We start from the raw sequence: 24290 nt of genomic DNA on the forward strand, positions 1-24290 counted from the left end.
TTCTCTGTAGGTGTTCAAGCCAGCCTACACTGCTGAGGTGTGGCGTGCAGACATTCCACAACCCTGTGTCCTTGCATAGCAGCAACCATCTCCCCTAGCAGAATGCCAAAGAAGTAAGTAAAACACAAGGTCAGAGCAGGTAACACATCCCTGCACCCAATAACACTACCCTGTGCCCCCTGAGTGCCATGCAACACCTGTAAGCAATGACACACCAGCCACCCACCTCCATGTCTGCCTCTGTACTCATTCAGCGGAACCTGCTCAACTCTGGCCAATTTACTGAAAAACACCCCATACAGTGAAAAAATCCCCACCCACAACACCACCACTATATGCCCCCATGAGTGCCATGCAAAAACTGCAATCAATTACTCACCAGCCACCCTTCTCATGCTTCCCACCGCACCCATGCAGCTGCCCTGCTCACCTCATACCAGCGCACATAAATACACCCAGCACAGTGAACACATCCCTGCTGCCACCAATGTCACAACATCCTGTGTTCCCCTCAGTGCCATGAACCAACTTTCACAAAGCACACATCTGGCTCCCATCCATAGCATTTCACCCTAAATCAACTTCTCAGCTTCCATAGACATGTATTGTGTGAAAGTAAACCAACTGGACAGCCTTGGGGTGTCCCATATGGAACTTGACAGCTATGGTCTACCCAGTGGCGCCAAAGGGTGGGTAGCACCCCTGGCCATCTAGGGCCCTGTCCTCGATACCTGTGAGCGTTGTGCTCCAGAATGGGCTGGGTCCCCTCTGAGGAACTCTGCAGAGTAACGTTGCTGACACACTGCATCAGAGGCAGTTGCACAATGGCTCCGTTCAGCACCCCTTGATGGCAAGGGCATTGGCTGGGACACCTCTAAGGCATGCCATCTGTAAAGGCCTGGGAATGGCCTGTCAGACCTCCATGCTTGCTTGCCTAGGCATGCATTTCTGAATCAAATAAGGATGGTTTCAATGAATCCTTCATGGAACTGTGAAACATGACAACCATGGTTTACTGAGCAGTGCTCTCTGCATGCCAGTGGTGTGCCTCTGGACATGCAAAGCTCCAATGTGTTTAGCATCTGTCTGTCCGGCCAAGGTACCCACAGTCACCCTCCTGCACCATAAAACCACCTGGGTGTTCCCACCAGGGGCGACGCAGTGGGGGTTGATCTTTGCCAGGAGGCCAGGGGCTGTGCCTGCTTATCCGGTTTATTGGAAGAACTATCTTGTGCCCTGACATGAGCTACATGATGGCTGGCTGTTCGCTGCCTACCCTGTGAACATGCCTTGAACATGAGTCAACCACTTGCCTGGCCAGCAGTGGACCTTGGGCGTTGTGCTGGGATCCCTGTCCCTGGCCAGAGCACCACAGCCGCACCTTGTCACCCCTGACTGCTGAGCTCTTCCCTCCCCAGATACGGTCACTGAGGTAATCCTTGTTAGCTACTTCATCCCCGCTTAGCCAGATGGTCACATTCTGCCTCTACCCACAAATGTTCTGTGGCCATACTGGGTGAGCAGAAACTCAGGTGGCTGGGCTTGATCCTGGCCCTGTTGGGGTGTTTCCCCAGCATGGTACCTCTTGCGTTGTACTGCCCTGATCTGCAACAAACACCACCTGGGGAGTGCTTTCCTGATGGATATGGTTGCGAGGCCTGCGCCCCACACCCGTTCCATGCTGGCAGTTGTTGAACACCACAGACAGCCACATGTGTCACAGCCAGCTGCCCATGGGTAGGGGAATGTGTGTGGGGGTCTCAGCCACCAGCATCAGGTGCATGCTGAAAGTGTGCTTCACTTCACTGCATGAGGAGTGAAATTATGTGTCCCAGCATCCCTGGACACATGTAACTGTACCGGGTCCATGGATCCAGTGACAGTGCAGATCTGAATCTGAGCTTAGGGGCACACAGCTATCAGGGACCCTGTGACAGGCACAGTTGTTCCCCTGGGGAGTGCCCTGAGACAGTTGATGTGAAAGTGACACTCAGACCGGTGTAGCCTCAGGAAGAACACGAAGCTGCAATGTGAGATTGAAGTGATGATGAAAATAATTAAAGCTAGCTGCATCTTTTCATTGATGGATGAGCTGAGTGATCCACCTACGACAATCACAGACAATTTACATCCACCTGGATGTTGGCCAGAACCTGCTGGTGCAGGAGAGGGTGGGAGCAGGCGGCGCCAGCCACCGTGCCCCCATTGGTAGATGGACCCATGCTCTTTTAAACATCCACACTTGGCAGTCCAACAAGACCATCGTAGAACACAACAAACGTGTTACCAGTGCACAGACCTCTAAGTCTGCTTGCTGGTCTATGTGGCAGCATGATGGACATTCACATGGTGATGGTGGACAGGGCTGGGACAGTCATATGTTTGCCATGTGCAAGATCACCAGCCCCATCACAAGATACAACTAGGGCCAATTATAAGTGCAGCAAGTATAACATATCCACGTGGACCTAGACTAATCATTACTGCTGCCTTAAGCTCTCAGGTCTGCACCGAGCATCCCAAGGAGAGCTCACATATATGAACATAGACAGTATAAATGGCTATCGATCAATGATAAGATCCAACTCAAAACTCTGACCCTTACGCATAAGCCCTTGAACCACGCGGCTCGATGTACCTAACAGAAAAGTTCAAGCTTAGCTCATCCACCAGAGTCACCAGATCCTCGAACACCCTCGGCCTGATAGTCCCTAGATATAAACTCCAAAAATCAGGTGGGACCAGCTTTCCAGTCGTGGCGGCACAGCTGTGGAATTCGCTCCCTCTCTCCCTGAAAATGACTCACTCCACTAACTTCAGAAACAAAACCATCAAATAGTTAACTGAGAAGCACTAACAGTAAAATATAACAGTATCTTACCATTATCCAATTCCACTCTGGATTCGATTTATGCCGTCTATGCCGTGTAATGCGTATTGTGAATTATGACTGTACTTTGCCAGCAATTTCTACTCAATCTGCCGTTATTAATACCACCTAATTGTACACTCTGCAAACCTGTAAGCTTTGACAACTGTATACTTATAAAATGTGTAACATATCTTATGCGCCCAGATGCCTCCGGGTTAAGGTGCGCTTTAGAAATAAATTAAACAAACAAACAAACCAGACTTGCCCCCCAATGATTCCCTATTGAAGGATGTGAACTGAAGACATTCCATTCACAGGGAATCGAAAGAATCCTGTGACATTGATTCAAGTCACTACATCCCCAAATTTGGATTGACCAATTAGCATGCCTGATGCCTTCCTTGGATGTGGTGGCTGCTTGTCAGGCTCACTCACTTAAACTGAAACATGATTCACCCTTACCTGTGAGCACCATGGTAGGCACAGGAAGTTGACTGGCAAGACATCATTATGTATGCAATATTGCGCTAGGTCTGATTAATGCACTTATCCCAGGAAGTCAGTATCTGCTGGCATGTGTTAGCTGTACATATACCATGGAAATCAACGTAACTGAGCCAGCTATCAAAGGGGACATCACTAACTCAATGAGCCATTTGTACTGTCACCGTACTAGCCATGTGTACAAACATGTGTATGGCTCACTGAATGAGACAAGCAAATGTCACTGGCTGGATACTCACAGTAGCTGCACCCGCCTGAGTGTAGCAATGTGGGTGCCTTGGACCCCTCTCGGGCTGATCTCCATGCCCTCTAGGATTCTGTGGAACAGAAGCAAGAGAGCATGTAAAGCCCAAACACTTGGGGGGGTGTACAGGTCAACCACACGTGCACCAGGAGGCCAGCTTTCACCAGGGCTGGTAGTGGAAGGGGAGAGACTAGCATCAGGTACAACTGAAAGTTGGGGGTCACGCCACATGCCACCACCAGTGTGGTGACAGGGGAAGTTGTCACCGCACAGAACCAGTTTTTCTGAGCTGCTGCACATATGTGCTCGGTCGTGAAGGCTGAACAGCATGGCCGAGAGGGCCCGCACTGGGACAAAGAACACCTAACCCTGGCCACCAGTGAGCCTCCAGTATTCTCTGCCTGTAGGGGGAAGACACCCATGTAAGGGGGCCTACCCGAGCAGGGAATACCCTTGACGCAGTCCAAAGGTGGGTGGAATCAATTTCCTAAAACTACGACCATGAATGTGGGAGGCCTACCAACGGACAGGAACTCATTGCTGCACTATTCAAGTTTCCACCCGTGCCACGTACGCGATAATCTGCCCTTAGGTCAGTTCCTGAGATTAAAAAGAAATAGCACTAACAGAAAGGATTTCCAAACGGAAGCAGCAAAAGACAAACTGGAAGAAAGGGGTTACCCTAACAAAATCACTGAGGCTGCCTGGAAACGAGCAAACAATAATAACAGAGAGGCACTCCTAGAACATAGAGAACAACGTACGCAACGTACACAGAAAGAACCGAACAAACGACTGGTATTTGTCAATACCTACAACCATCTCTCCAACGGTATTAAAAAGATCATTGGTAAGAATTGGCACATCCTGGAGAACGGGGAACAGCCAATTGCTAGACCAATAATTGCTTTTAAACGAAGCCGTAATATCAAAGAACTCCTAACCAGAAACGACATTAGTAGGAAAACGGTAACCCAAACCACATTACCACAACAATGGGGGTTTCAAACCTTGACAGGCCACGTACAATGCGGTAACTGTCGCTGTTGCTCTACCACCTTTAAAAGCACAGCAGTCGATATAGGTCTCCCAACCATGTGGCAACAGAAACACTTCACTAATTGTAATACAAAAATGGTCATCTATGCAATTTGGTGCCCTTGCAGGAAAATCTACGTGGGCAAAATAGACAGAAAAATTAAAATCCGGATAGGAGAACACAAAAGTTGCATTAGAAACAAAACACGAAATGCACCCCTAGTAGACCACTGGATCGAGTTTAACCACGATGCAGAAGATATTAGCTGGACCGTACTATACAAGCTCACACAAAGTATGGACAGCATTAGAGATAAAAGAACTCTTGTGAAAAAGGAACAACAATTGATCTTTATGACCAATAGTATGATGTGTGGCCTGAATGACAAAATCGATTGGTGGGTGTAATTAGCACAGTTAAATGGTACAGCAATGGTTCTGTTTTTCATCAGACACGCGTATCAAATTGATTAGAGACTATCCCTCTGTTTTACATCTCGAACCATAGGTTGCGCTAAATTGAGTAAAGGAATTACCCTGTAGGGGACACAGGAAGATTAACCGAAAGCTTCAATCTGTACAAATAAGTGCAATAGTCAACAATGGCTGCATGTTCACAATACACAGTGTGTTATATCATACATATCGGCTTGAGACAAAATAAGAATTGATGCTTCTTACCCTCCTTCTGTTCTCACCTGGGAGCCGTTGATGCCTTAGGGATGGAGCTGGAGCCTCTGCCTGACTGGGCCATGGAGGCGCTCAGATACGTTCCGCGCATGCGCTCACTAGCTGCGCTACTCCATTAAAACAAGGGCTGGTTGCCACAGAAACAGACACCACCCCGGAAATACGTAAGGCTGTAAGGACGCAGTCGGACCCGCGACGCACTTACGCGACACTCGACTTTGGAGAGAGGCGGGCAAATTAAAGACGCGACCGGAGTAAAGCCTGACGAACGTGGATTTCGCACGTAAGGTAAGCGCTCTTACCAATACGATCCCAGGGCAGATAAGAGGGTTTTGAGCTGGCGGGGCCTCTCTGTCTCGATTATTTTTAATGGAACAACTAAAGATTGCTGTAAAAACACGAAACTGAAACTACATAGATAATCTGTTAATTAGATGAAGTATGGATAGCCCGTTTGCAGATTTAAAAGACGAGACCCCATATGCCTCAATTAGACGCAGTTACTTTTGTTTGGAACTCATGACGGGATTCGAATCGATCTAGAAATGGCTAACTCATGTAGTGCTTTCCCCCATTCTCTCCCTTTTCACCGTTCTGTTTTTTCTTCGGTATAGAAAATTTAACAGGGAATACGGGATAGAGTCTCAGGAGCAAGACTGGACAGAATAATGAACTCATGAAGTGGCGATGATGGAATAGAAACACAGAGCGATCATGGTGTAACCATTAACGGGTAAAGGATAAGGCGTGATTTTTTCTAATCCGTTATCTTTTGACTGAATGCACCACTAGACCTTTAACGGGCTTCTCCCTTCCCCTATACCTAGCTCCCTTTCTAGGTTGTTGAAATCCGTACCGACCTCGAACTAACAGAAGATTTTTTCCGATGCATCAGCAGAACACTTAATTAGTGGATAGACTTCGGTTATCCACAAGGGTGAGTGAGTAGTCGTTTATGGTGCAAATAGTGATAGATAGGGCTATAGTGATGGGATGGCTCCATCGTTTCCTTTGTCTTTGACCCTCACTGCAGATTTGCTAAAAGTTAGAGACCATACGCACTATGATTAGAACTGACTAACTTCCCTATTGTATATTCCTCCGTGCCTCTATAAACCTAGGACCGACTTTGATCGACTGCCATGATTTAACCATGGCTAATGCTGAATGCAGTAGCAGAATGGGCCACTAATATGCCTACTCTTGTTTCTTGTGTTTTGCTGCTCCTCAATAGGTGGTGGACCTTGTTTTCCCTTATCAAACCAACGGCGAAGGGACTTCAAAATTCTGATTGAGAAGAGACAAGTTGTATTGAAATTTGAAGTGTGTTTATAGAGTGTTGTTTTTATGTATTGATTTTATTTTAAGTAACTACTATGAAGCTAGATTGAATTCTATAGGCTACATTCATCCTTCAAGTAAGTCCCTGATGAATTTCCCTAACAATTTTTGATAACTACACATCATATGGAAAGAAACATGTTGGGCAATAGGTGTGTGTGTTTTGAATGAAATTGATGTTGGATTCTGAGAGTGAGTGAACATGAGAATAAGTGAGTTGTGTGAAACAAGGTATGACCGTGTGTGAGAAACTACACAACACAGTACGCTTTTACAAGCCTCTTTGAACCAAAATCACATAGTGTTTTAAATGAAGGATTGAAGTTGTCGCTTACAATCTAGTGATCTACTTTTTAGAGATCTATCGCTAATGTTTATGAATTAGGCAGTGAGTGCACAATTTTGGTGCTCTCAAAACATTTTGTGTATTTTTTTGTATATTTGAATAATAAAATATGTATACGTTTACAACTGAACTTGCATTGATGTAATTCCTGCTCTTGTGCTGAATAGAGGACAATAGTTAGGAACAGGGACCACCCAGAGTGAGCAACTACGATTAGCACTAGCTGTGTTGTTACTTGTTTTGAAGGGTTAATCCCTTGAGTTTGGGGGTGCGCTAGTGCTCCTTATCGCTCTATCTCTTTCTTTTGTTTGAATGTGTAGGGGGAAGACACCCATGTAAGGGGGCCTACCCGAGCAGGGAATACCCTTTACGCAGTCCATAGGTGGGTGGAATCAATTTCCTAAAACTACGACCATGAATGTGGGAGGCCTACCAGAATGAGGAAGACTGTGTGGGTGCCCCCAAGCAAAGCCACAGTTAAGGACCAGGCATCAAACAACATGAGAATGCACAGATGGACATGGTCCCCCTTTTGGCAACAACCGGAAGGCCACATCAAAGAGTGTGAGCATCAATGAATACACCAACATTGTTATTCAGGAACAGAGTAATCATTGGCAGTAAGTAAGCAAATTGCCACCAGAATACGTTATGCACTCTGGTCACAAGGGTTAGTCTGCCTTAGGATGTGGCAAAAGGTAGGGCATTGGGGGCAGGCATGCAAGTCGGGCACACCCACTGTCAGGTTGCCTGGGGGCCTCTGCGGTACCTTTGGATGCAGGGGAGGGAAAGGGATGCCCAGGGAGGAGTGGAAGGTCTGGGGAGTAAAAGTACAACTTGGGGAGCTGATGGGAAGGATGAAAGAGGGCAAGACAGACTGGGGAGAGAGGAGACAGGGGGAAGAATGTGCAGCTAAGGGGCAGAGGGAGAGAGTGTGAGTGTGGAGCAAGAAGGAGTTCTGCTGGTGCGGAGATGAGCGGGGAGAAGGGGGCTGTCAGAGGTGGGTGAGGGCCAAGATAAGGGAAAAGAGAGGAAGACAGAGACAGAATGAGGGGAAAGTAAGGAAGCTGGGCCAGGAGGCACACTGTGGGAAAAATAGTACAGGTTGGGGGTGAAGGAGGTGAAGGAGGACAATAGGGGGAGAGGGTGAAGGGCAGACTGGGAAAGAAAGGCCACCTGCTAAAGGAGACTCCTCAGATTCTCATTCCCCAACCCACATGGTCAACCCACCATGGCATGTAACCCAGAAAGAGACCCAAGTCCTCATTCCCCATGCATATAAGGCTGTGACATTCCCATTCCAGACTCAACCCACCCCACTCACCCCGCTGTTGGACACAGTAGTTCATGGAGAGGTTATTTTCACTCCCGAGCTGTCACTTCCACCGATATCAGGATGAGCCATTCCCAGGAAGGGGGAATGAATCATATGCTGTAGTGCAAACAATTGCTGGGTCAACAGATGAATGGAAGCTGTGGGAAGGGGATGATGTTTCACACACATGTGCCCACGATATAGAGTCAGATACTGTCATCTATCTATTCCCTTAGCCGGAGAGGTGTGTAGACATAATCCCACAGATATCCAAAATGTAAAGGAGACCGCCACAATAATCAGCAATCAAACCAGCAATGGAACAAAAGTTACTCTTACCTTGTCTTTGGGGAGTGGAGAAATCTACCTGACACCCTCTCACCCTGCCTCTCAACAGGCGCAGAGAGGAGGCACCAGGGAAACCCTCATGGGGGAGAAAACCCTGTGAGGCTGGGGAGCGAAGAAGGGTCCAGTGGAACTGCTTCCGAGGCTAGTGAGCGTAGATAGGAAATAGCGAGGAAAGGAAGTATTGAGATGTTGTGTTGGTTGTTCCAACCCCAGGGGGCGACTGTGGGAGAGAGGTACCGATTAGAATAGAGCAGGGCGGATTGAGGCACCCTAACGGTTGAAGGAGTTTGAACAAGCCGTATGAAATACCTTAAGTGGAAGTCGTGTGTTCCCCAAAGAGAGGGAATAGTGTAGAAGCAGTGGGGACTCCGATGAGTGGGAAGAATGGACTGGGTTTCATCCTTAGGGGATAAAGAAAGATTAGATATTGACTGGGAAAGAAAGCAGAGGGAGTTTAGGAGAAGAATAGTAGAGATCTACCAGGCTGAATGTGTTTCGTGGAGGACTTTGGATGGTAACGTCCTACACGGGACCGAAGGGCATGTTGGGCTATGAAGTCCGCAGGAAAGTTGACATGTGCTTTCACTATGATAAACAAAGGATGATGACTATTCCTTCAAGGGTGAAAATGGGAGAGACTGGGATGTTGGTAAACTTATACCGGTAAAGGACTCGAGCGGATTCTCTCTCGGTTGTAAGCCGGAAGTTTACACAAGATTCCGTCAGAGAATTGTAATTCGCTAATAGCACAAAGTAGAGGGAAATAAGGTTAGTGTGAGGTCTGTCACAAGAGGAAAACAAATGTTTAAATCTAGGGAGACGGTGAACTCACAGAGCGTGGCTGGAGATAATCGTAGCAACGCATGGCCATGCCTGGTCTGTTTACTGAAGTACTCCGTCTGTATGAGTGGGAGGAGTCATGGTCTCTCTTGCCTTTCTGAGAACTGGACCACTACTCTTTGGAATAGGCGCCATCTTGGTGGAGTGCACTAGTATGCAGGAAAGATGACGCCAAAGGCACCACACTGACCATCCCCGACAACTACCCATGACAGTATGCCCTCTCCGGAGGCAAACCCCGGTTTACGCAGGTGGTTCCGATAGAAGAGGCGGACCAAGCGAGGGGCGAGTACCGCCGAACCAGGTTTCCAGGACCGATCCGCCGGGGAGTACCCCTTTCAATCTACTAGGTACTGAAGGATAACCCTCCGGTATATGGAATCACAGATACCCGCCACTTCGTACTAGGGACCCATGTCGGTCAAAACCGGAGGAGGTGATCCCATAGGGGATCGGTGGAAGCGATTTCGAAAATCAGGTTCCAACATCAAAACATGGAACGTGGGGTGTATATGCTTCCATGAATATGGTAGCTGCAGTTGGAAGGCAGCAGAACCCCTTCTAGCCAGTACAGGAAAAGAACTAAAGTATTTGGGGGACAGTTTGGATGGGACCAGTCTTCTAGGAACTTACTAGCCAACCATGCCATGTCTCCAATCTGGATGGAAGGAGCCAGGGTCCGATGTCTGTCTGCTTGTTTCTTGTTCCTGGACTGAGCGTCCTGTAATGCAGCACCAGCCTTTCGGTGGTCTTGTTGAATAGTATCCATCAGCCTGTCAATGTCTGGATATGGAGAAGATTGGGGCAATTGAGAAGGGAAAACCGATGGATGAAAGCCATAAGTGCAGAAGAACGGGCTGTTATGAAGGACTGAATGAGCTGCGTTGTTATATGCAAATTCAGCCAGTGGTAACTGTTATTTCCAGTTGTCCTGGGCCGATGATATATAGCACCGAAGGTAGCCTTCCAACGTCTGATTGAGACGTTCGGTCTGTCCATTGGTTTGTGGGTGGTAGCCTGAACTCAGAGCTCTTGAAATTCCCAAAGTATTACATAGTTGCTTCCAGTCTCTTGAGGTGTATTATGGTCCCCGATCCGATATTATGGTATCGGGTAGACCATGAAAAGAAAAGAGACGATCCAGGAATATTCATGCCATTATGGCTGCCGAAGGGACAGAAGGCAGTGGAATGAAATGAGCCATCTTTGTAAATGAATCAATTGTGACCATGATTGTGGTGCATCCTTGGGACTACTATGAAGTCTGTGTATATGATCTGCCAGGGTCTCGAGAAGAGTTGCATCTTTACCAGCTCGCCTAAAGGGGGTTTCTTTGGCGTTTTGGTCTGGAGACAAACGGGACAGGAGGCAATGTAATCCTGGACATCTTGTCTGAGCGCCGGCCACCAAAAAAGTCTTTGGATCAACTCATGCGTGTTTGAGAATCCACGATGTCCTGCGACTCGAGAGTCGTGGCAAAGCCTTAGGACTTCTCTTTGAAGTTCTTCAGCTGGAATGTACATCTTCTCGATCCTAAACAGAAGACCCTTACTTCTTGTCAGCTTAAGTCTTGGTAGTAGGTCAGGTTGCAAGGATTCCATGTCCTTTGACAAGGCTTCTACTTTGCTCAGGAAGTCATGTATCACTGATACAAAAGTTGCTGTCGGAAACAAGGGTTCTGTCTGGAAGGGAGATTTTTGCAAAGGGTCTCTTCGGGATAAGGCATCAGCTTTCAGATTTGTTTTGACGGGGACAAAAGTGAAGACTATCGGAAAAGGGGGAAAAAAATGTACCCCTCGATCTTACCTACTGTTGCAGGTCTGCGCATATTGAAGAGAGCAGAGATTGTGGTGGTCAGTTCTGATTTCTATCGGGTGTGGGGACCCGAGTAGAAGATGACGCCACTCCTCGAAGGCTCGTTTTATAGCCAGCAGTTCTTTCTCCAGAACAGTGTAATTGATCTCTACAGGGGATAGAGTCTTGGATAGCTAAGATATGGGCCGTTCGACGTTCCTGTCATCTGGTTGAAGGAGCACCGCCCCCAATGCTTAATGTGATGCGTCTGATTCCACAATAAATCTCTGTTGTTGATCTGGCATAGCTAAAATGGGTGCTTGAGTAAAGAGGTTTTTAAGCTTCACAAAAGATTCCTGTGTTTCCTGAAACCAGTAGACTGTTATTCCTTTCTTGAGAAGGTGTGTTAATGGCTGGGTTAAGGTGGAAAAATGGGGTATAAACCGCCTATAAAAATTGGCAAAGCACAGGAATCTTTGGATTTCTTCAACTGATCTTGGAGCGGGCCATTCCGTAATAGCTGAGACTTTTGTCAGATCCATAGGAATACCTTTACTGGAAAGTATGTAACCTAAATAAGCAACAGTGGGTTTGTGAAACTCACATTTTTCGATCTTGCAGAACAAATGATTCTGTTGCAGACGATGTAGAACCTCACCCATGTGAATGGTGTGTTCTGACTCGGTGGAGGAAAAGACCAGTATATCGTCCAGGTAAATGATAACATAATGCAGAGCTATGTCTGTTAATATGTGGTCCATAAATCTTTGTAAAACAGCGGGCTCATTAGATAAGCCAAAGGGCATGACCCTGTACTCATAATGGCCAAAAGGTGTTCTAAACACTGTCTTCCATTCATCGCCTGTTTTAATTCGAATTAGGTAATATGCACCTCGCAAGTCGAGTTTAGCATAAATGTGGGCTTCACGAACTGCTTCCAAAATATCGGGTTCAAGGGCATGGGTTATTTGTCTGGTGTCGTGATCTCATTTAGTCCCCTGTAATCTATACATGGACAGAGTTCTGAAGTGTTTTTCTTGGGAATGAAAAAAAGAGAGGCAGCTGCTGGTGAAGTGGATTCTGTAATGAGACTGTTCTTGAGGTTGGTGCGAAGGTAGTTTTTCAATACTTCTTCTTCTTTTTTCTTTGGTAGACAGGATGTACATCCTACCAAAGCGGAGAGGACTGTCGGGAATCAGGTCTATTGCACAACCGTCCCTGCAGTGTGGTGGTAGTTCCGAATACTCGGTCTGAGAAAAAAACAAGCAATACCTTTGATACTCTGTGGGTTAGGCAGATATCTCATTTACCACTGTACCTGTGGATTCATTGTTGTAACTTTGGGGGTCTCTTACTGGCTTAGAGATGTTTTGGCCTAGGCACCGGTGCACACACTGTTCTGAGCCTAAGAATAGTGTTCCTGATGTCCAATTAATATAAGGATTGTGGATCCTCATCTAGGGAAGTCTCAGAATAACTGGATAGTGAGCTGTCCTTATGATGTCTAATCCAAGTGCTTTGTGATGGGAGGCTATAGACAGGATCATGGAGTGGGTGTGGTCTTCGATCGGATCCGATGTGAGGGGTCTCCCATCCACACTTTCAACTGGTATAGCCAGAGGTTTGGCAGATCGGGGGATTCCATGATTCTTTGCCCAATTGTCGTCAGAGGATGTTATTCCAGGACAGAGATACTCCTACTACTATCATAGAGTGATCTGGCAGAGAAGCCTGTGGGGTTGAGAGAGCGCCATAGAGGGAACTGGTTGTTGTACGTGAACCCTGCACCGTGGTTCCCGCCACGGCCAGGCACTGATGTTTCCCGCCTTCCTTGGAGGAGCAACGAGGCATTCTCTTACTGTATGTCTACTAGCTCCACAGTACATGCATAAGCCTAGAGACTTCCGTCTAGATCGTTCTTCTGATGATAGGGGATCCCGAGTAATGCCTAATTGCATTGGTTCCTCTGAAACAATTGGTTTGGAAAGGGCAGGAAGGCTTTCTGGATTTGGTCTGCAACTGTGGGTCTTCCTTCTTTCACAGTGTCTTTCCTGGAGTCGATAATCCAGTTGCATGGCCAAGGCAATGAATTCGGACAAATTATGAGGACTTGGGACTCGGGATACCTTGTCGTTTAGTTCCTCTGAAAGACCTCATCTAAAAATGGTCAATAAAGCATCATCGGCCCATGCCGTGTCTGCCGCCAATTGCTTGAATTTGGTGACGTATGTCAAGATATCTAGACTACCTTGTTTAAGGTCCATAAGTCGTTCCTGAGAAGCTATGACAATTTCTTTTCTGACGAACATGCTTTTTACGCTGTTACAGAATGCTGGATAGGAATCCAATATAGGATTGTCATTTATGACTAGTGGAGTTGCCCAGGTTAGGCCTGTATCCGTCATTTGGGCAATCATGTGACCCACTTTGTCCCTATCCGTAGGAAAAAAGGCTGTCTTAAAGGCGAATTGGATGGTACATGATTCTAAAAATTCCTTTACCAAATGGTAACCATCAAACTGACCGGAAGGCAGTGGGCCTGATGGTACCTCTGAACTATGGGGGGATCTGCTCGCCTGCTGTCTCAATGCCATGTTTTCCTGTTTGAGCTGTTGCACCTCCGCAGAAAGTGCCTGTACAGCAGCGACTAATTGCTGTACCTGTTGCTCCATTGCTGCAGTAGGGCCAACACTGTGCGGTATACCAAAACAGTTGTGTCCTTTTTATTTTTTTGACATTGCTATCTGTTATCTATCTATTCCCTTAGCCGGAGAGGTATGTAGGCATAATCCCACAGATATCCAAAATGTAAAGGAGACCGCCACAGTAATCAGCAATCAAACCAGCAATGGAACAAAAAGGTACTCTTACCTTGTCTTCGAGTATGGGAGGTTGAGTGGAGAAATCTACCTTACACCCCCGCACCCTGCCTCCCAACAGGTGCAGAGAAGAGGCACCAAGGAAACCCTCATGGGGAGAAAACCCTGCGAGGCTGGGGAGCGAAGAAGGGTCCCGTGGAACTGCTTCCGAGGCTAGTGAGCGTAGATAGGAAACAGCAAGGAAAGGCAGCGTTGAGACGTTGTGTTGGTTGTTTCAACCCCATGGGGCGACTGTGGGAGAGAGGTACAGATTAGAATAGAGCAGGGCGGATTGAGGCACCCTAACGGTTGAAGGAGTTTGAACAAGCCGTATAAAATACCTCAAGTGGAATTCGTGTGTTCCCAAAAGAGCGGGAATACTGTAGAAGCAGTGGGGACTCCAATGAGCGGGAGGAATGGACTGGGTTTCGTTTGTGCTTAGGGGATAAAGAAAGATTAGATATTGACTAGGAAAGAAAGCAGAGTGAGTTTAGGAGAAGAATCGTAAAGACCTACCAGACTGAATGTGTCTCGTGGAGGACTTTGGATGGTAACGTCCTACACGGGACCAAAGGGCATGTTGGGCTATGAAGTCAGCGGGAAAGTTGACATGTGCTTTCACTATGATAAACAAAGGATGATAATTATTCATTCAAGGGCGAAAATGGGAGAGACTGGGATGTGGGTAAACTTACGCACGTAAAGGACCCGAACGGATTCTCTCTCGGTTGTAAGCCGGAAGTTTACACAGGATTCTGTCTGAGAATGGTAATTCGCTAATAGCACAGACTAGAGGGAAATAAGGTTAGTGTGAGGTCTGTCTCAAGAGGAAAACGAATGTTTAAATCTAGGGAGACGGCAAACTCATAGAGCGTGGCTGGAGATAATCGATAATCGTAGCAACGCACAGCCGTGCCTGGTCTGTTTACTGAAGTACTACGTCCGTATGAGTGGGAGGAGTCACTGTCTCTCTTGCCTTTCTGTGAACTGGACCACTACTTGTTTGAATAGGCGCCATCTTGGTGGAGTGCACTAGTATGTAGGAAAGATGACGCCAACGGCTACAAACTGACCATCCCCGACGACTACCCATGACAGATACAGGGCAGTCAGTCACTAAAAATGCAAGATTTGAACAACAATTTTGAAGAGAAAAGTAATTGAAAAGCCATTGAAGCCATTGAAGGTGACTTCCTGCACTGAAAAGGTGCATGCAAACCTCATGATCGTACCGCCAAATGGTACGTGACACAAAGTAAAAAACTTAAGGATATGTATAAAAGCATGCAATGTACACCATTTCAAAGTTGCACTTCCAGGATGGATCCACCTGTAGTGGCAGCAATTGTACATGTTCATGGAAGAAGGAGGAGGAGGAGTTTTTGAGGGACAGGATTTTCTATCCTCTCATAATGCTTTTTGGGATACCAGATGACGAGGTGTATGCAAGGTACAGATTCCCTCCCCATGTCATTGTAGACTTGGTCAGATGGGTAGGGGAAGACCTTGCATCACCCACCATCTGCTCCCGTGCACTCACACCCCTGGAGAAGGTGCTGACAGCCCTACATTTTTTGTCTATGGGCTCATTCCAAAACACCTCTGACATTGTTAGGGGCATATCGCAGACCACGCAATTCTGGTGCCTACAACAGGTATTGCGCTGCATTACATCACTTGTGCGTAGGCATGCATACATGCCATGAACACTGCCCGCAAGGCAGACAGTGTGCTAGGAGTTTTATGCCATAGCACACTTCCCACAAGTAATGGGAGCAATTGATTGCACGCATGTTGTGCTACAGCCCACCTGAGCGACCAAGCACATGTACGGCAACAGGAAGCATTGGTATTCAATCAATGCACAGGTCATCTCTGATGCAAAGGGAATCATCTATGCATGTGAATGCAAATTTCCCTGGAAGCACACATGATAGCTTAATTTACCAAAGTACACCACTTTACCACGCCCTGGCATCGGCAACCTTTGCCAACACCTGTATCATCGATAAGTATCAACTATCATACACTAGCAAGCAGTCACATGACAAACAGAATAACAGACCATGACAATCAGTGCTAACAACAACCATTTCCACATTTGCTGGAGCAGTGCCTACCCGCTCTCACGATTCATGTTCATGCCATTCACAAATCCTGCCACCCCAGTTTGTTAAGCTATAACGCAGCACACATAGCCATTAAGGCCATAGTGGAGCAAACATTTGGGTTGCTCAAATCATGCTTCTGCTCTCTTGAGCACTTTGGAAGTGTATTGCTATAAGCCCCAACAGTAGTATGCAAAGATCATTGTGGCACATTGTGTCCTGCACAATGTTGCCACATGGCGTGGCATACCAGTAGAGTTGCAGGAAGGACATCACCCTCAGCCACAGCCACTAGCTATCCCCTTGGTAGTCCAAATGACACAGGGACAAGATGTATGCAATCAGGTTGGGCAAACCTACTTCACCTGAATAGCAGCCCCTGCGGAACACACACAGTGAAGCCACATCCCTGATGCCCTTCAATGATGAATCAGGGCTAATCCACTGTTATGCTCACCTGGTCTCCGCGGGGGCGTTGGTCCTCGGTTGGAGCCCTCCCTTGGCCTGGTTCCTCGAAATAACCTTCCCCTTCAGAGAGTGGTTGGACCTGCAGCTCAGGAAATGGGTGTTGCCCCTGCGTGAAGAGGGGAGGCAATGAGAATGGAGTGGGGATCTCGTGACTTCCCCCAGCCCTTTTGTGCCAGAATACAGTGGTCAAGCACTTTCCCATAAACGCTCACCTGTAGTTTTGTGATGTTGAGCTATCCGTCCTGCCTTTCCTAGCAGGGGCACGTAGAACGGACAAAGTTACTTCACTGGCCCGTGGGAAGGTTGATACAGACCAGCTGCGACCAATCCACAAATAAGGTAAGTCTTTAGTAAGATTATAGTTCGATCAGAATGACTGTATTCCGTCTAGTGGTAATTCTTGCAATGTCTCATTCCATTTCCATAGGTATGGGAAGAGAATCTGGATTGAGGAGAGTCCGGAAGACCTTAGAGGTTTATGGAGTTTCAACAGTGACAGGTAAATTGGTCTTTATAAGGGAACTTTAGTCTCTTGTATATATGCGGCCGTGTGAATGCATATGAGTTGTAACCTGTTTGTTTTTATTCTCTCGTAGGTGCAGGCCGACGATGAAGAATGGTATCCGGGACCTTGATGAAGATTCGCGGTAGCAGAGAGCGTCTCCGGCTCTGACCGTGGTGGAATGTCGGTTAGGAAGAAGACTCGCTCCGGCAGTAATGGAATGGAGGTAAGAAGAAGAGTCCGGCACAGGCCGCAACGAGTTGCAGGTAAGAGTTGCGCTCAGCGATGTAGCAGCTGGAGCGCTCAGCAATGTAGAGGCTGGCAACAGGTAAGATGCGCACTCAGCGATGTAGAGGCTGGCAACAGGTAAGATGCGCGCTCAGCGATGTAGCAGCTGGCAACAGGTAAGATGCGCGCTCAGCGATGTAGAGGCTGGCGACAGGTAAAATGCGCGCTCAGCGAAGTAGTAGCAGGCAACAGGTAAGATGCACGATCAGCGATGTAGTGGCTGGCAACAGTAGCAGATGGGAAGCACGTCCAGAGATGGAGCGGCTGACAGTAGATTAGATGCGTCCGCAGCGACGGAGTTGCTGGAGAGAAGATGCATGCGGTGATGAGGAGGAAGACTGCAGGTAAGAAGCATTGCCAGGACATCTCGAAGATGAGGCTGTAATCCAGTGAGGCACAGGTAAGTACAGCGGAGAGCGTTACGCTGCTTGGAAGCAGAATAACGCGAAGCGAGGGCACGTGAATGGGCTGGTCTTATATAGGCTGGTTCAGGCTCCTCCCATTAGCTCTGCCTACAAACTCCACCTTGCCCTTCTTTGGGCCTGTAGCACGTGCCTTCCAGTTCTGTTCCATGGGCCACGCCCGGCCCAGCTGCACACGCCCTAGGACTAGAGTGTGCAGAGCACACTTTAACATGAGCCTGGCACCAGAGGCACCAGGACTGGGTCCAATGGGTCCCTGGGGATGAGGAAGGACTGGCCCCATGACTAGTGGCCATGACAGCACTCCCCCGCAAGGCCCCTGTCACGGGCGATCTCCTCCCTGGCCCAGGCTTGGTGGGGTTATTGCGATGAAACCGCCTGATTAGTCGAGGCGCATGGATAAACTCCATAGGTTCCCAGGTGCGATCTTGGGGCCCATAACCCTTCCAGTCGATCAAGTAGTACAGTTTTGATCACACTACCTTGGAGTCCAAAATGTCCTTAACCTCATATTCAGTTTCTCCGTCGATGATTTTGGGTGCCGGTGGTTGTGTAATGTTTGTCTCGGGCTTCACAGGTTTTAAAAGAGAAACGTGAAATACAGGATCGATTTGCGAATTGTCTGGTAGCTCTAGCTTTACCGCGGCGGGGTTGATGATGGCCTTGATGGGATAGGGACCAAGATATCTGGGGCGGAAGACCCGAGGCCCTTTTAGCGGGATGTTTCTGGCTGCTAACCATACTTTATCTCCGATTTGCTAGCGTGGAGCTTCCCTTCTATGTCGGTCAGCAAACTTCTTTTGCTGTTCTTTGGCTTTAGTTAAGTTCTTGGTTGCTTCCTTGAGGGGTTTAGTAATAGTTTTATCTAGAGAGGTAATTGCTGGCATTTCCAGTTCATCAACTGGGTCAAAGAAGATGTCCGGGGGTGCCGACCGTTCATGATGAAGAATGGGGTTTGTCCCGTGCTAGTGTGGATAGAGCTATTGTAAGCAAATTCCGTTAGCCACAAAACATCTTTCCAGGATCCCTTGGTCTGTTGCAGCATGCACCTCAGGTACTGCTCCAGTGTCTGTTTAGTCCTTTCGGTTTGACCATCGATCTGGGGATGGTGACTGGTAGAAAGGCGGAGATCAATCTGCGCTATTTTGCAGCAACTCCTCCAAAAGGCTGAGACAAATTGTGTTCCGCAATCAGAGATCAATACAGAGAGAAAGCCATGCAATTTGACTATTTGATCCAGGAACATGGTGGCCAGGATTGCAGCCGTACAGAGTCCTTTAGTGGAATAAAGTGGGCCATTTTAGAGAATAAGTCCACCTCTACTAAAATGGTGTTGAAGCCATCACAAGGAGGTAAGTCTGTAATGAAGTCCATGGACAAAGTATGCCAAGGCACTGGTGGTACTCTTAGGGGATGTAATAATCCTGCAGGATTGGTCTTTTGAGATTTTTGTTGTGCGCACACTCCGCAAGTTACAATGAATTGGCCACATGCGTTCTCCAGGTGGGCCACCAACAGTTCTTCCTGATCTTGGCCCGTGTTTTAGTAATCCCAGGGTGTCCTTCCACTAGTGAGTCGTGGTAGTTAGCGATGATTTTGTTTTGGATCTCTTTGTCCTTAATGTATAGCCTTCCCTGAAAATAGGGTAAGTTGTTCATGACAGAATACTGATCTCCCTTACTCAACCATTCTTGTTGGGTGGTTTGATCCATTTGCGATTGGAGGTCGGTCTTTAATTCTTCCCAACATGTGGTTACTGCAATCTGGTTCTGAATTTGTTCCTCTGGAATAATGGGCACTGGTTCTGATGGTATAAATGCATCCTGGTTACCGCCCATTCGCGACAGGGCGTCAGCTTTTCCGTTCCGTACTCCTGGCCGGTACGTGATCACGAAATCGTACTCTGCATAGAAGAGAGCCCAACGGAGCTGACAAGATGATTGGGCCTTGGCTGTCTTTAAATACTGCAAGTTGCGATGGTCCGTGATAACGGTGACAGTATGCCTAGCCCCCAGGAGGTAATGCCTCCAGTTTTTAAAGGCTCCTTTGATTGCCAATAGTTCTTTGTCAGTTATAGCATAATTCTTCTCAGGTGCTGTAAACTTGCAGGACCAGAATGCTATAGGAGGTAACTGTCCAGTGTCAGGGTCTTTCTGTGATAACACCGCCCCCATGGCCATCTGTGATAACACCGCCCCCATGGCCACATTGGAGGCGTTGGTCTCAACCATATAAGGTAGATCGGGTCATGGGTGTCGGAGGATAGGGGCTGAAGTGAAGGCCGATTTCAATTCTTGAAATGCTTTTTCAGCGTTGGAAGTCCAAGAGAACTTTGTATTCTTTTTTAGCAAAGAGGTGATAGGATGGACGATTTGCGAGAATCCTGGAATAAACCGCCGATAGAAATTGGCAAACCCGAGTACACTCTGCACTGCTTTGATTGATGTCGGAGATGGCCATTGAAGGATTGCTTCCACTTTATGAGTATCCATGTCTACTCCCCGAGGAGTAAGCATGAAGCCCAAGAACTCGACTTCTGCAACGTGGAAAAAACATTTGTCCAATTTGGTGAATAATTGGTTCTTACGGAGATTTTCCAATACGGCTCTCACATGGCCCACATGCTCTTCCTTGGATGCCGAATAAATAAGGATATCATCGATATAAACAAGGACATAGACGTCTAGCAGTTCGTGGAGTACGTCGTTCATAAAGAACTGTAATGCAGCCGGTGCATTGCATAGCCCGAAGGGCATAACCTGATACTCGAAGAGCCCATATTTGGTTCGGAATGCTGTCTTCCATTTGTCGCCTTTTTTCACTCTCACCAGGTGGTAAGCCCCCCCCAGATCCAGCTTCATATAGATTTGAGCATTCTTCTCCTGGTCGAGTAGTTCAGGAATGAGTGGCAGAGGATACCTATTTTGTACGGTAATCTGGTTTAATGCCCTATAATCTATGCAGGTCATGAGGTCCCCTTCTTTCTTTGGTACGAAGAAGAGAGCTGAGGAGGCCGGAGACTTGGATGGGTGGATGAATCCATTAGCTAGATACTGATCAAGATATGTCCGTAGGTGCTGATTTTCCTGATCCGTCAGAGCGTAGATTCTGCTGCAGGGGACTTGTGCTCCCGGGACCAGATCGATTTGGCAATCGTATGTTCTGTGTGGTGGTAGGGTATTGGCTTGTTCCTTTTGGAACACATCCGCAAAGTCTTGATATTCGAAGGGCAATGAGCCCGACACTCCCAAGATGGGTTTCACCTGGTGTTGTATTCTCCTCACATCCTTAAGATAGCAACTCTTGGTGCATTCACGAGGAAAGGTCAGTCTTCTGGTGCGCCAGTCAATCCTTGGGTTATGGGTTTCCAGCCATGGCATTCCTAGAATCATTTGGAACTGGGGGGCCCCTATGAGGTCAAACAAAATGCTTTCCCGGTGATCATCTTGGCATGTCAGCAGTACCTTGTCGGTATGTTGAGTTACAGGCCCTGAAGACAGCTGAGAGCCATCCACGGCTGTGACATTTTCCGAGTGTGGATTTTGCTGAAGCAGAAGGCCTATCCATGCAGCCAACTCCTGATCGATATAATTACCCACTGCACCACTGTCAATGCAGGCTTCTAGAGCATGCACTTTTGAAGGTTGTTGGGGTGGGCGATTAATACTGGAATAACCAGGTTTGAGGTTGTTACAACTCTCTTGACTCCACTCGACAAGTTTACCTCTACACTTGCCGGGCGTCCGAGTTTTCCGGCTCCTGTTCCTTGTCTTGACTGTCATTGTCCATGACACCTACCACCTTCTTGGGGGGGTTTGTAGGGCAATCACGTAGCAAATGTCTGGGTTTTCCACAATATAAACAATGGCGCTGTTGTCTTCTTTTTTTTCTTTCGGCCTTGGAAATGGGAGCCCGCAGTCCCCCTATTTGCATAGGTTCAGTGGTTTCATGGCCCTTGGTCTGAGTGTCCCGAGGCCTCACATACACTGATCTTCCTTCAGCTCTTGTGCGGTCAATTTTTCGGTCTTGTAACCGGAGGTCTAACTGCACAGTTAGGTTAATATAGTCTGCACAGCATTCAGGCGGGTTAACAACTTGAGCTAGTACGTCCTTTAACTCACCACAAATCCCACGGTAAAACAGCGTTATCCTTTTCTCCTCTGGCCAGTTGGTCCGTGCTAAGAGGCGGTTGAAGGTGGCAATGTAAGTCAATAAGTCATGGTTTCCTTGTCTCAGAGACAGTAGTTTGTTGTACAATGCTTGCCCTTGAGTGTGTCTGGCGAACAGTTTTTCTAGTTCCCGTTGGAATTTTGCAAAGTTCCGAAGTATTGGATCATCCTAAGCCACTAACGGTACAGACCAATTAGCTGCACAGCCTCCCAAATAAGAAAGCACAAAGGCCACCCTAGCACTGTCATTAGGGAAGGCTCCAGGTCGACACAAAAAGTAGAGGCAGCACTGATTCATGAACACCGCATATTTGTTTGGGTCGCCAAAAAAGCATTCGGGTGGAGCAAGTAGGACCGCCCCTGGGAGTTCCACCTGGGCTGAGGAGCTGGTGGAGCTGGTGTTGGTGTAATTCCAGGTAATGGGACTTGTCCTGCATGTGCCTGAAGCATTTGTCTTGCCAAGTCATCTGTTCATTCTCAGGCTACAATAAGGTCTCTCCTCAGGGAATTAGTCCCCTGTCTGGAGGCATGCACCTCGGCCCGTAGCTCTCCCAAGAGCTGGGCTAACTGGTTGGTTTGGAAGTTTCCATAACGACCAGGCGGAAGTTTGGACTGGCTTCGCGTTCTGCTATGCACACCTCGTCTCCGCGGGGGCGTTGGGGCATGGTTGGAGCCCTCCCTTGGCCTGGTTCCTCGAAATCTCCTTCCCCTTCAGAGAGTGGTTGGACCTGTGGCTCAGGAGATGGGTGTTGCCCCTGTGTGAAGAGCAGAGGCAATGAGAATGGAGCGGGGATCTCGTGACTTCCCCCAGCACTTTCGTGCCAGAATACGGTGGGCAAGCACTTTCCCATAGACGCTCACCTGTAGTTTTGTGATGTTGAGCTATCGGTCATGCCTTTCCTAGCAGGGGTGCATAAAATGGACCAAGTTACTTCACTGGCCCGTGGGAAGGTTGATCGAGACCAGCTGCGACCAATCCACGTATAAGGTAAGTCTTTAGTAAGATTATAGTTCGATCAGAATGACTGTATTCCGTCTAGTGGTAATTCTTGCAATGTCTTTTTTTGGAAATTCCATTTCCATAGGTACGGGAAGAGAATCTGGATTGAGTAGAGTCCAAAAGACCTTAGAGGTTGATGGAGTTTCAACAGTGACAGGTGAGTTGGTCTCTATAAGGGAACTTTAGTCTCTTGTATCTATGCGGCCGTGTGAATGCATATGAGTTCTAACCTGTTTGTTCTTATTCCCTCGTAGGTGCAGGCCGATGATGAAGAATGGTGTCTGGGTCCTCAATGAAGATTCGCGGTTGCAGGAGGGCGTCTCCGGCTCCGACCATGGTGGAATGTCAGTTAGGTAGAAGACTCGGCTCTGGCCGTAATGGAATGGAGGTAAGAAGAAGAGTCAGGCACAGGCCGCAACGAGTTGCAGGTAAGAGGCGCGCTCAGCGATGTAGCAGCTGGAGTGCTCAGCGATGTAGAGGCTGGCAACAGGTAAAATGCGCGCTCAGCGATGTAGAGGCTGGCGACAGGTAAGATGCAGGCTCAGCGATGTAGTGGCTGGCAACAGGTAAGATGCGCGCTCAGCGATGTAGAGGCTGGTAGCAGATGGGAAGCGCGTCCAGAGATGGAGCGGCTGACAGCAGGTAAGACGCGTCTGCAGCGACGGAGTAGCTGGAGAGAAGACGCTTGCGGTGATGAGGTGGAAGACTGCAGGTAAGAAGCGTTCCCAGGAAATCTCGAAGATGAGGCTGTAATCCAGTGAGTTACAGGTAAGTACAGCGGAGAGCGTTACGCTGCTTGGAAGAAGAATAACGCGAAGCGATGGCATGTGGATGGGCTGGTCTTATATAGGCTGGTTCAGGCCCCTCCCATTAGCTCCGCCTACAAACTCCACCTTGCCCTTCTTTGGGCCTGTAGCATGTGCCTTACAGTAAAGTTCCATGGGCCACGCCCGGCCCAGCTGCACACGCCCTAGGACTAGAGTGTGCAGAGCACACTTTAACATGAGCCTGGCGCCAGAGGCACCAGGACTGGGTCCAATGGGACCTTGGGGATGAGGAAGGACTGGCCCCATGACCAGTGGCCATGACATCCACCTTGCCTTTAACAACACCCTGAGAATGTGCGTCTGGGAGAGACAAACT

This window comes from Ambystoma mexicanum, chromosome 4p (genome assembly GCF_040938575.1).
Source record: "Ambystoma mexicanum isolate Mex_15411 chromosome 4p, UKY_AmexF1_1, whole genome shotgun sequence".
Classification (NCBI taxonomy): Eukaryota; Metazoa; Chordata; class Amphibia; order Caudata; family Ambystomatidae; genus Ambystoma; species Ambystoma mexicanum.